Here is a 12,118-nt window from a genome sequence, read left to right as displayed (position 1 = left end):
TGCTGAAGTTTGTGAGCGTCACTGTTCTTTCCCACCCCGTAGCTCGGCTATTCCTCTCGCGGTTAATCAACTGGTTCTCGTGGTTAATCAACTTGTTCTGGTCGCCTTCAATGACGCCTTCCAAATCTGCTGATTTTTTAGTGCCGACGGAAATGATGACGCTGGAGTGATGGGGAACGGTGACCTGGTCATCCAGCACATTCAAGGCGCGCTTTCCTGGTGGCGTGTTCAGTGGTAGTGCGTTTTCTGTGGATAGTGTTATCGGCTTGGAGCTCAGGCCGATCCGTGCACCACGAAGGCCTAAGAAGTCTATACCAAGGATGACATCTCTCGAGCAATGCTGTAGGACTACGAAGCTTGCGGGATAAATCCGGTTGTTAATGGTGACTCATCGCTGTGCAGATTCCTGCCGGCGTTACTAGGTGACCTCCAGCTGTCCGGATTTCGGGGCCTTCCCAGGCGGTCTTGACATTCTTCAACTTCATGGCGAACGGTCCATTGATGACACAATAATCGGCTCCGGTGTCGACGACAGCTGTGACGCTGTGGCCGTCGATAAGAGCGTCGAACTCGCTAATTTGTCGTCTTGCGTTGCGGTTAGGTCGTGGCGTCAGATCACGGCTACGGCGGTTTGTCCCGGTGCTTCGACGTTCCGTCGTCAGGTCTTCTTTGGGCCGTGATGTTTCGACGTCAGGGCTCCGTTCGGCTTGCGGCGTGTTCTTTAGATTTCATCGCGGCATTGTCGTCTGCGGCAGAGGATCTTCGGTATTTCGTTGTACAGCAACAGCACCTCCATCGGTCTGCCCTTACCTTTTCGCATACGGGCTTGGTGACCGTCCCCGGATTGGGCCAGTGTATGGTCGGCATTGGGGAGAGACGTAGCGGCCTGGCGACGGCGATCGGAAACGTCCTCGAGGGATCCAAAGGGCTCCTGCGAGATAGTAGGCGATGTCGTGTGGCCGTTCGCCTCATTCTGGACGTGGCGCGTTGATGGTGAAACCGCACAGTCCCATCTGTCGGTACTGGCAGTAGCGGTAGGTGTGTCGAGCTTCTCCGCAAAGGTAGCAGAGTGGGCGGTTGTCGGGGGCGCGCCAAACATCTGTCTTCCTCTGGGTGTAGCGTTGGCCGACAGGTGGGCGGTATGGCGTCGGTGGCGGCTGCGGCGGAACTGGGGCGGTGCGTTGACTTCGCGTGGGGGAGCGTTACTATGGGCTGCAGCAGCGTAGCTCATGGCTTGCGGCTGAGGTTGTGGCGGTTCAAGGTCGCCCAGCAAATGCTGGATTTCTGCTCGAACGACGTCTGCGATCCAGTCCACTTGAGGCTGTGGTGAGGGTAACAGTTTGCGCAGTTCCTCCAGCACGATTGCTCAGATCGTTTCGCACAGGTCATCGTAGCCGAGGGCATGAAGAGCTGGGCTGTCGCGATTCGATCGGTGATTGTACTGGCGAGTTCGCATTTCTAATGGTCGTTTCTTCTGAGACAAATTCTTGAACTGTCGAGGGGCGGTTACGCATCAGCCTAGCGAAGAGCTTTTGCTTCACTCCTCGAATGAGGAAACGGACCTTGTTCTTATTGGTCATGGCAGAGTCAACTTGGCGGAATAGTCGGGCCATATGCTCCGCGAAGATGGTTACACTGTCATCCGGGAGTTGCATACGCGTCTCCAGCAAGGCTGCGGCCCTGTCCTTTCGGACGACGCTTGTGAATATTTCTAAGAAAGTGCTGCAAAAGATGTCCCAGGTTCAAAGAGTAGACTTCCGATTCTCGAACCATGTCTTTGCTGCGTCTTCCAGGTAAAAGTACGCGTGGCGCTGCTTTTCCTGGGAGTTCCAGTTGTTGAATATTGAGACCCTTTCGAAAGTCTCGAGCCAGGTTTCGGGGTCATCGCTTGGCGATCCATCGAAGGTCGGCGGCTCTCTGGGCGGCTGCATCACGACAGGTGCAGGGGACACTACGGCTGTCATCGTGCCTGTTGTCTTCGTCGCCGTGGCTCTTGGCTTGTCCGGTAGGAGTACAAATTGAGGGCGTAGTCCTTTCAGTCTGCGGCTTGCTCAACTGTCCCTGATGGTGTCGGTGTCTTCTTCACGAATGGGGCTGGGTTCACGGTTTGAAGGGGGCGTCCGGAACAGGAACGAACAGCACCTCCACCAGATGTCACGGGATCGTTTCGTGGATGAAGGCAGCAGTCGGCTTTTTCAAGACTAAGCTTTTTTCGGGCGAACCTGTGCCCGGTAAATCAGAAGTCAAACTACAAGCAATACACGCTTACACTGATAACGGCGAACAGAGCGTCGGCCGTCGATAATCTGATCTGCGGTAAAGCGCGTCGGCATTTATACATGCCGCATCGAACATTCGAGCCTTACCTCTGGTGGCCGCCTGAGTTCCAGAATTACCTGAACAGCTCGTGTTTGCACGCTCAAGCCTATCAGAAGATTCTAAAATAATCTGGAAGGTTAACAGACATTAGGGCGCGGCTTGCGCAAGGCGGCTACGCGTGCAACGGACTATTTACGTAAAAATAATAAAATAAGCGCACGTGGCACTATTTACACAGGCATTAGCTAATAGAATTAGGACCACCTTAGAAACCAAAGACCCATGCAAGATTTCGTATAGGCTACTCGACCATAGACCGTATTCACTCTATCAATCAGGCGATAGAGAAATGCGTGGAATATAACCGACCCAGGCGATAGAGAAATGCGTGGAATATAACTAACCCTCTTATATAGCATGTCATAGATTATAAGAAAGCATTTGATTTCGTCGAAATCTCAGCAGTCATGGATGCACTACGGAATCAGGGTGCCACCGAGCGATGTATAAAAATACCACAAGAAATCTGCAGTGGCTTCATAGCCATCATAATCCTCCATTAATAAAGCGACAACATTCCAATAAGTAAGGGTGTAAAGCCGGCAGACACGATGTCCCCAGTGCCATTCACCGCTTGCGTACAGAAGGTTGTCAGAGGCCTATATCGGGAACAGTTCGGGATACGAGTTAATCGAGAGTACCTCAGTAAGCTGTGATTCGCTGATGGCACTGCCTTGATAGTAACTCAGCGGGCAAAGTGCAAATCATGGTTACTGAATTAGACAAAGAAAGCACAGCGGTAGGTCTGATAATTAATATGCAGAAAATGACAGAGATGTTCAACAGTCTCGGCAAAGAACGGCGCTTTGGGATAGGTAGCGAGACACTGGAAGTGGTGAAAAAATATGTCAGCGTAGGACAGGTAGTGACCACGGAGCCCTACCATGACACTGAAGTAACTAGAAGAATAAGAATGGGGTGGAGCGCATTTGGCAAGCATTCCCAAACCACGAATGAGAGTTTACCATTATCCCTGAAGAGAAAAGGTATATAACAGGTAAATATTACCGGTAGTTTCATACGGAGCAGAAACCTGGAGGCTTAAAGGGAGGGTTCAGGTTAAATTGATGATGATGCAGCCAGCCATGGAAAGAAAAATCGTAGGTGTAACCTTAAGGGACAAGACGAGAGCTGAGTGGATCATGGAACAAACGGGTGTTAAGGGTATATTAGTCAAGGTCAAGAAGAAGAACTGGGCATGGGCATTCGGATTAGCAGAATCGACTCCAAGAGAAGACAAGCGCACGAGGGCGAGGCATAACGTTAAGCGGGCATGTGAGATCAAGGAGTTTGCTGGGGTAACACGGCCGCAGCAATCACAGGACTGGGTTAATTGGTGAAATGCTGCGGGCGCAGTCAAGCTGATGATGATATGTTGGCAAATACTATGGTGGTTTGCAGGCGGAATGTTAGGGAAAAAAATCGCAGCGCTTGTGTCGTGTCATTTCTTCATGGCCGTCTTGCGTGTCTGCGCTGTAATTCTAACCTGAGGAATATGTACCAACTTGACGCAAATGAAGTTTTGTGGAACGTTAGGGAGTCCTGCAATTACGGCGCGCAAGCGGGCTGGCCCCATGGTATTTTTTTTGTAGTTCACGGGCGTCTGCAGGATGCAGAAAAAGACTAATACTTAATAGATACAAGCTAGAAGCTTTTTAATCAGACGTTTTGAAACCCGATCTACCACTTTCTGTTTGAACTGTTTGCCCATTTCGTTGCTTTAAAAGTTAGTTAAGTTATCTTCCCTAATTGAGCTAATATGGAGAACACAAAGAATAATGTGGCTTCCTTTATGCAGAGGTCAGCAACGTGAATTTGGGCTCGTCGTCATAATGTGCGTCGGCATATGGGTGATTCCACGAGTGATCGAACACGCATGTCGGCTAGATACTTTCGTTTTGTCTGGTTTTTTCTACCTCGTGTAGTCATATTCAAAGTGCACGGTAGGGAAACATTTTTTCCTCAAAAAAATTACCCCATCTCCCACTCAAGGGAACCATGAGGGGATGCGAAGCAGAATTGGGGCCCACACCAAGTTTCCGTTACGTTCTTTCGGCGTTTCCGTTAGTGCGTGAGGTTTGTATTTAGTGTTTGTGTTATCATTACGTTGTGTTTGTGCGTTGCTTTCCGTTAGCGCCGAGTGAACGAGTGGCCCCGACGTTCACGTTACAACTCATCTGAACGGGAGCAAAGCGAGAATGACGGAAGCCGACCGAGCGCATGCGCTTATATACACAGGAAATGGGGGAGGGAGAGGAGAGGGTGGTTTACAGGCTGTATTTGGCTGCGGCGCGGCTGCATCACGTGGGAGAAGGGGCTGCGCCGCGGCTGCAGCGCGGGGGAAGAGAGGAGAGAAGGCGACAGAACACCTGCGTAAAGGAGGAGAGTGGGAGAGAAAGTAGGCGCACGCGCAGTAGAGCGCGGACGCCACCACCACCGCCGGACACAGCCCCAAGCAAAAGCTGCTTCGCATCTAAAACGCTTGCAGCGTGCCAAAAAATACTTGAGGTGGTCAAGGCGGTGTGCCGTTATTGTTTTCCGCAGTATTTTGCGATGTCACGGCCGAATTTAACGCGAACTATAAACAATGTCGCGGAAATGTTTCCTGTTGGTTCTAATACGCATCCCTGTGAATTACGTACGTGCTTTCCTTACGCTCTTCACATAAGAAAATGAAGTGTAACAATGTGGCAAACTCGGCCCAAATAAAAAAAAGTTTGCTAAAATTGATGCGCCCCAGCCAGTTCCGTAATTCCCACAGAAACTTCAAAAAGTGCCAGATATTGAATAAAGACTTCGCGAAATTTCAGCGAAAGATTGTTTTCCTACACGCAGTGCAAACGAAGCAAAAGATAGATGAAAAAGCGACTCTTTAAGAAAAAAAATCAACTTCAAAAAATAGGCGCGGGCAAAAGACGCGTGCTTCGTAACATCCACGAATGATACATCACAGTCATTGAGCTACCACTGCCACGGCGGGAGATGTACAACGGAAGCTGGGTCATTCCACTCATTTTACGCACACCGGAGGCGGCGGCGGCGGCGGCGGCGGCGCCAGACAACTACGCCACAAAATTAGGCTGCTGTGATCTCATAACAGCTGTAAAACAGTGCATGTTACTACACAGACAAATTCTACTTTAACCAATATCTGCTGCCTGCAACCATTTAAATAAGGATGTGAAAAATAGCTTGGCATATCCCGTCCGTAGTGTCGCGGACGACGGAAGGAATGCGTGAATACGCGGCGCGTCGTCACATCGTGCGCCGTTCGTTGCGGACTACTTAGATGAACTCCGTTTGGATCCGCTATAAATAACCACGCTCACGCCTCCTTTCTCCGGTATACATGGACTTTGAGATTTGACTTATTTTGACGCCAATTGATTCTCAGAGACGCATGCAATAAGTAACGCGATTCATTATTGGGGAACTGCGGCATCTAAGCCAATGATATTGTTATATTTTTACCTCTGTTTATCACCTCCTTGATATGTAATATACATTATAAAGTACTAACAAAAGGAACTGAAAACCATGTGCTCCGAATACACTACCTCTTTTTTTAAGCAGAGAATTCAGTCGGTTTGTATTGCCCCCTTAGTAAAATAATGCAATGGTGGGACTAAACTTCAAAAAAATTTTTCTTGACTAAAACAAAAACTACTTCGATTAAACTTTCTGTGGACGAAGTTGTTATGATTCTCAATCGTATGCGCTTTTATGCTTATTTTTTCTTGGACCACCTTGGGGTGCTACAGACGTCTGAACATAGGCCAATGTAGCATTTTTTCCAAGTTCAGGTTTTTTGCCACACACAGGCAAAACAAAACTTTTAGGAGATATTACGTTTTATGGACAGTTCTATAAAAATAATTGATGTATTTGGTCTATAATGGTCTTTTGTAAAAAATTCCCGAAAATGCTGCAATTTACTCAATTTTACCTACGCGCTAAGGAGTGAAAAATATAAAGCTACTCCAAGCAACTGTCCTATAATAAAAGCGCGGTGCTCTAAAAACACAAAAAAGCAAGTTTCTAATGAATGCGTGAAACACTCCATTTATAGCGAATTTTTTTTTCGTACCTGGTTTTCCACCATATCGAGAAGTTCAAATGGCGCTCGAGTGCCCGAAGAATTCTTACCGCTCAAAATATTTTAGGAAAATACTCTAGAACTGATGTCTATATGTGTGTAATTTTCTCAAATTTTTTCAGAGAAATTGATTTTTGTCGAGCGCCCCGACTGGGACAGTTGGCGTGGAATGACCCAGCTACCAAACGGTGTTGAAGATGTGGCACACCCATTTGCTCAGCTAGGCCCCTCACACGGAGTAAGCAGGGCTGTCTCACGCAGGAAGATTGTGAAAGAGTGCAGAACTGGACAAATCATTGACAGCAGAGTGTCAGAGGTCCTCGTTGTTTGCGTTACCCTTGAGAAAATAAGCGAAGGACACGTATGATCTCTGCAGGTGGAGCGATCACCAGTTGGATTTAACGTAGAGGCTTTTTACGGGGCTCGTTCGAAAAGCACCCGTAGAAAGGCGAATGTCTAGATGGTGGACAAAGTCAAGCATCTTCACGGCGCTTGGTGCCGTAGGCTGATGAACAACGGCCCCGTAATGTAAGCGCGTGCGAATGTGGCTTTTTACAGATTCACCAGGCACTTCCTGACGCTACCCCATGCAGTGCATGACAACACTTTTAGGATATCCATTGTTTGGATGTACTATCGCGCTCAGTATGAGCTACATCTTGCGAGCGCGTGGCCGAGCGCTCTGCCAGGTTGTACAGTGGCGCCGATCATGGCATATTTTTGAGTTATAGGGAGAGAGTTTAGCTGCTCGTGCGAGCGCGCATCACCCCCACTTGCTTGCGTTCACCCTCAAAGTTATCATTTTCGAAGCTGATATCACCGCAGGGCAAAAATGAGGGCAAGAGTGAAAGCAAGTGGAGGCGAAGCGCGCTCGCAGGGACAGCCAAACTCTCTCACGGCCGGGCTAGACCGCAGGCGCGTGCGCGTGCGGTCTAGCTCGGCCGTGACTTTCTCCCGATAACTCAAAAATATGCCATGATCGGCGCAACTGTACAACCTTGAAGAGCGCTCGGCCACGCGCTCGCGTGATGTAGCTCATACTAAGTGCGATAGTACATGTCTTTTATATTCTTGATTTGCGGTATAACGGTGAACTTGGACTCTAGGATTGGGTCTAGAAATTTATGGTACGGCTCTACTGCTAACCGCTGACCATGCAGGTCAATTTCGGAATTTGAGTGCAGGTCTCTCTTTCTAGAAAAGAGAACAAAGGTGCTCTATTGTGGATATAACCTGTATTAAAAACGCGAGAGACTGACGCAGACACACAGGGCCCATTCGATCCTCATCATCTTCTTCTTTTCCCTACGAGGCCCCATCCTTTATTAAACCACTTCTTTTTCTACATTCTCCCGGCCCGCCGAAACTGATGGTATTTCTATTGGGTACAGTTTTTGCACAGGCCTCGTAATCTTTCCGCCTTGAGTTTGAACTCGGCATGCTCGTACCAGTCCGTCGCGTCCAGGATATACCTCTGTTATTCTTCCGAGCGGCCAAACACATCGTGAGGCATTGGGTTCCTCGACGATCACTATGTCGTCGACCTTTAAGCCCTTATCTCTCGCTGTTGGGTAGTGATGAAGTGAACGAAGCTCAAGTAAATATTCTTTCTTCCAACGAAGCCACAGGTGCTTGAGGAGCTTGTTCCTATGTCGTAGTTTTTTAATTAGGTTTTCCTGGCTTGTCTGCAATATTCGGCTCTGGTATTCCTCGGCGCTTTCCACCGGTTGAGCCAATAGAGATTTTCCGACTAAAAAATTGGCTGGACAAATCGGAGCAGGTTCTCTGGCGTCCGTATACATATAAGTCAGCGGCCTCGAATTAATTACGGCCTCCACTTCCGTCAGTAGTGTTCTGAGCTCTTCGCTATCGAGCGTTTGTTTTCCGAGTGTCTTGCGAAGTGCTGTCTTCACTGACCGTATCAATCTCTCCCACCATCCTCCCCACCATGGTGCACTAGGTACAATGAACTTCCATTCGATGCGATAGGAAGCAAGAAAAGTGGAAAAGGGGGATCCATTCATGACTGTCCAAAAGTCTTGCAAGTCTCGCGATGCTCTCTTGAATGCCAGGGCGTTGTCAGAGTAAATAGTAAGAGGAATTCCTCTGCGTGATAGAAATCTGCGAAACGCAAGGAGGAAAACCGCTGATGACAGGCCACTTGTCAGTTCAAGGTGTACCGCTCTGGTACTCGCACAAGTGAAAAGCAATACGAAAGTCTTCGCAGTGCCAGACTTCGACTCCCTTTGCTTGACGTATAGTGGGCCTGCAAAATCTAAGCCCACCACTTCAAACGGCCGAGACATTCTGATTCTGTCTACGGGTATAGGCGCATACTTGACATCAGTACGTTTTGCACTGTATCTCTTGCACAAAAAACAGGCGTTGATGACTTTTTTAGCCTCTTGCCTAGCTTGTATAACCCAAAACCGTTGTCGCACTTGCATCATTGTGCTTGACACGTTACCATGTAACGCACGGCAGTGCGCCTCTGTCACAATTAATCTCGTGAACTCATGTTTATATGGCAGAATGACGGGATGCTTCTCTTGGTAAGTACCGTCCAGCTCTTGAAGTCTTCCGCCAAGGCGAAGTTCTCCTTTGGGAAAAAAGAAGGGATGTAGAACTCTCAGCGCAGAATTCTTGTTAGTGGCTTTTCCGCGCGTCAACTGGCAAATGTCTTCTTTGAACGCCTCTTTCTGCACTCGAAGGATCCATAATTCTTCGGCGTTCTTCATTTCCGCTGCGGATATTTTGCCTTGAGTGGTTTTTTGCCCATGTCGGCACTTTTCAACAAAGCGAAATACCAGCGCAGTTACGCGTAGTAACTTCTGTAAGTCACTCAATCTTGTGAGATCGATGAATGTGTCATCTTTCCTTTTCGCCTGAATGAGTACCTTAAACAGCACAGGCTCAGGTTCTAGGTCCACATTTTCCTGTGAGACCATGATGGGTTCTGTAGGCCATTCCGAACTCGTTCGCGGGAGCCATTCTGGACCGTTCCACCAGACGCAGCTTTCCAAAAGAGACTTTGCAGACATGCCGCGTGTAATCAGGTCTGCGGGATTCTCTTGTCCTGGACAGTAACGCCATTCTTCTGGGACCGTTATACTTGAAATTTCCTTCACCCTATTTTTGGCGAACTGGTTCAGTTTGTCCCCGCTTCCTCGGATCCAGCTGAGTACAATAGTGGAGTCGGTCCACATAGTGCAAGGAAACTGCCGGTGATCCCACGCAGATCGGATGTACTTCAATAGTCTTGCTCCGATAACTGCGCCCATCAACTCCAACTTCGGCAACGTGAGTGATTTCATCGGCGCAACTCTACATTTCGCTGCTGCGAGCGTAGTAGTAGACTCGCCTTGCAGGTTGGTTGCCTTCAGATAAGCACATGCGCCGTATGCTTTCAAGCTAGCATCCACAAAAATGTGAAGTTCCGCCGTATCCGTGACTCCTTGGAGACTGCTTCTTACGCAGCGCGGAATTCTAATCGAGCCCAGCTGCAGGACGTCCGAGCACCATTTATTCCATGGTGTGCCGATTTCCTTGGGCAACTCTTCGTCCCACGCAACGTTTCGAACCCACAATTGCTGAAAAAGAAGCTTGGCTGTTACTGTGAAGGGTGAGAGTACTCCAAGCGGGTCATAGATCCTGGATGCCGTCTTTAGTAGATGCCTCTTGGTATTTGCCTTTGTTGACGTTAAGTATTCCATTACTGACTTAAGAGTAAACTCAAAACTGTCGCAGTTGGTATTCCACTGCATGCCCAATACAGCCGTATTGCCCAATACAACCGTATTAATGCCTCCATCTATCGGCTTTTCTTTCTCCAGAAACACTTCTTGCAGTGTGTCGTCATTGGTTCTCCATTTTCGAAGATTCATCCCAGCGTCATTCATGATTGACTTCGTTCTTCCGTAAACTTCAAGGGCTTCGTTGAACGTATCTGCTCCAATGAGCAAGTCATCAACATAAAATGACTTCTTGAGATTCGCCGCAACCTTCTCGTCTTCAGGACCAGCGTTGTCTAGGTGGTTATGGATAGTAGCCATCAGCAAAAATGGGCTTGACGTTGACCCAAAAGGCACGCGCGTCATGCGCCATTCGACAACGTTAGCGTTCTTCTCGTTGGGTGTCTTATCGAACCAAAGAAATCGAAAGGCGTCTCTGTCTGGCTCTTGAATCTCAATTTGCAGGAACGCTTTTTCGATGTCCGAGTTCAGGGCGAATAAAAACCATCGAAAAAGAAGTAGCACACGCAGAAGCTCTGGATTTAGATTAGCTCCCTTTTCCAGACAGTCGTTGAGTGATAGTAGTCCTGGGCCATGGGATGATGCATCGAACACAACCCGCAGTTTGGTGGTCAGTGACTCTTCTTTGATGACCTCCCGGTGTGGCATGTAGTAAACGGGATGGTGATCGCGAACATCCTTGGGTACAACGTCTGCGTGACCATGCAACATATACTGTCGAATGACTGTATCGTAGCGGTCAAGCAAGCCTTCTTGTCGCGATAGTCTCTTCACCAGCTTCTGTAGACGGTTGACGGCAATGTCGCGATTGTCTCCGATGAGGTGCTTGCATTCCTCTTTCCACGGCAAAGCGACAGCATATCGGCCATTGGACTTTCGTGTGGTCTTTCTGAAGTGATCCAAGGACTTGATTGCAGATGATTCATAAACGTCCTCAATGCCCATTGTTTCCAGTTCCCAGAAAGATCGTAAAACTTGAGAAGTCCTTTGATCTTCAACTTCGCTGGTGTCCACTCGCATAACATAAACCATCAAGTTAGTGCTGTGATCGAGAAAGCCTCTCTGACGAACCGGTCCTTGCAGTGTCCAACCGAAGCAAGTGTTGACGGCTGTGAGCCCTTGAACTTCCGTGCTGCGAACGGCTTCACCAGTCAGAATGTTCCACAGATAGTCAGATCCGATAAGAACACTAAGTTCTGGCTCTTCATCGACTTGCAGGATCATACGGTCGTCAGCCAGGAACTTGTTTTCCAAACGCAGCTGTTGTACGAAATGGCTGTCAGCTGATGGCGCAGCGATGTCGTGGCATATCACCGGAACAACAATAGCTTGTATACGGTAAAGCCCGGTGCCTTGTTGACTGCGTAAAGGTACTTCAACTATTTTCCGACGTTCAGCTCGAGAAGGAGATGCGCTGCCGAACGTGTGGAACGATATCCTTGTCTCCCCTACGACCTTGAGATTCATCTTCATGGCTACTTCTTCTTTGATGAAGGACCTTTGGCTTCCACCATCTAGAATGCCTCTGACACAGCGGTGCTTGTTATTTTGGATGATCAAAGCACGAAAGGTCTGCAGATATACTTCGGTATTCTTGTTGTTTACTCGCTGCCCACTGCATGATAACTCTGTGGAATTTGACACTGCTGTTTCGGGGGAAACGAATACTGCTGTGCAGCTTCCTGATGAATCTGCATCGACCCGTGGTTTGCGGTACGATGGATCGCACATGCTTGTTGCATGTCTTCCATGGCAAGATGAGCACGTTAGCTTAACTTGACAGGCTCGTGCCTGGTGTCCCCTGGACGTGCAGCGAAAACATCGGTTGTCCTTGGAAAGTTTCTCCTTCTTAGAAGCAAGAGACAGGTCGCTGTCACAAGCACGCGTGCCA

The sequence above is a fragment of the Rhipicephalus sanguineus genome, chromosome 1 (genome assembly GCF_013339695.2).
Source record: "Rhipicephalus sanguineus isolate Rsan-2018 chromosome 1, BIME_Rsan_1.4, whole genome shotgun sequence".
In the NCBI taxonomy this organism is placed as follows: Eukaryota; Metazoa; Arthropoda; class Arachnida; order Ixodida; family Ixodidae; genus Rhipicephalus; species Rhipicephalus sanguineus.
This window is presented reverse-complemented; position numbering follows the sequence as displayed.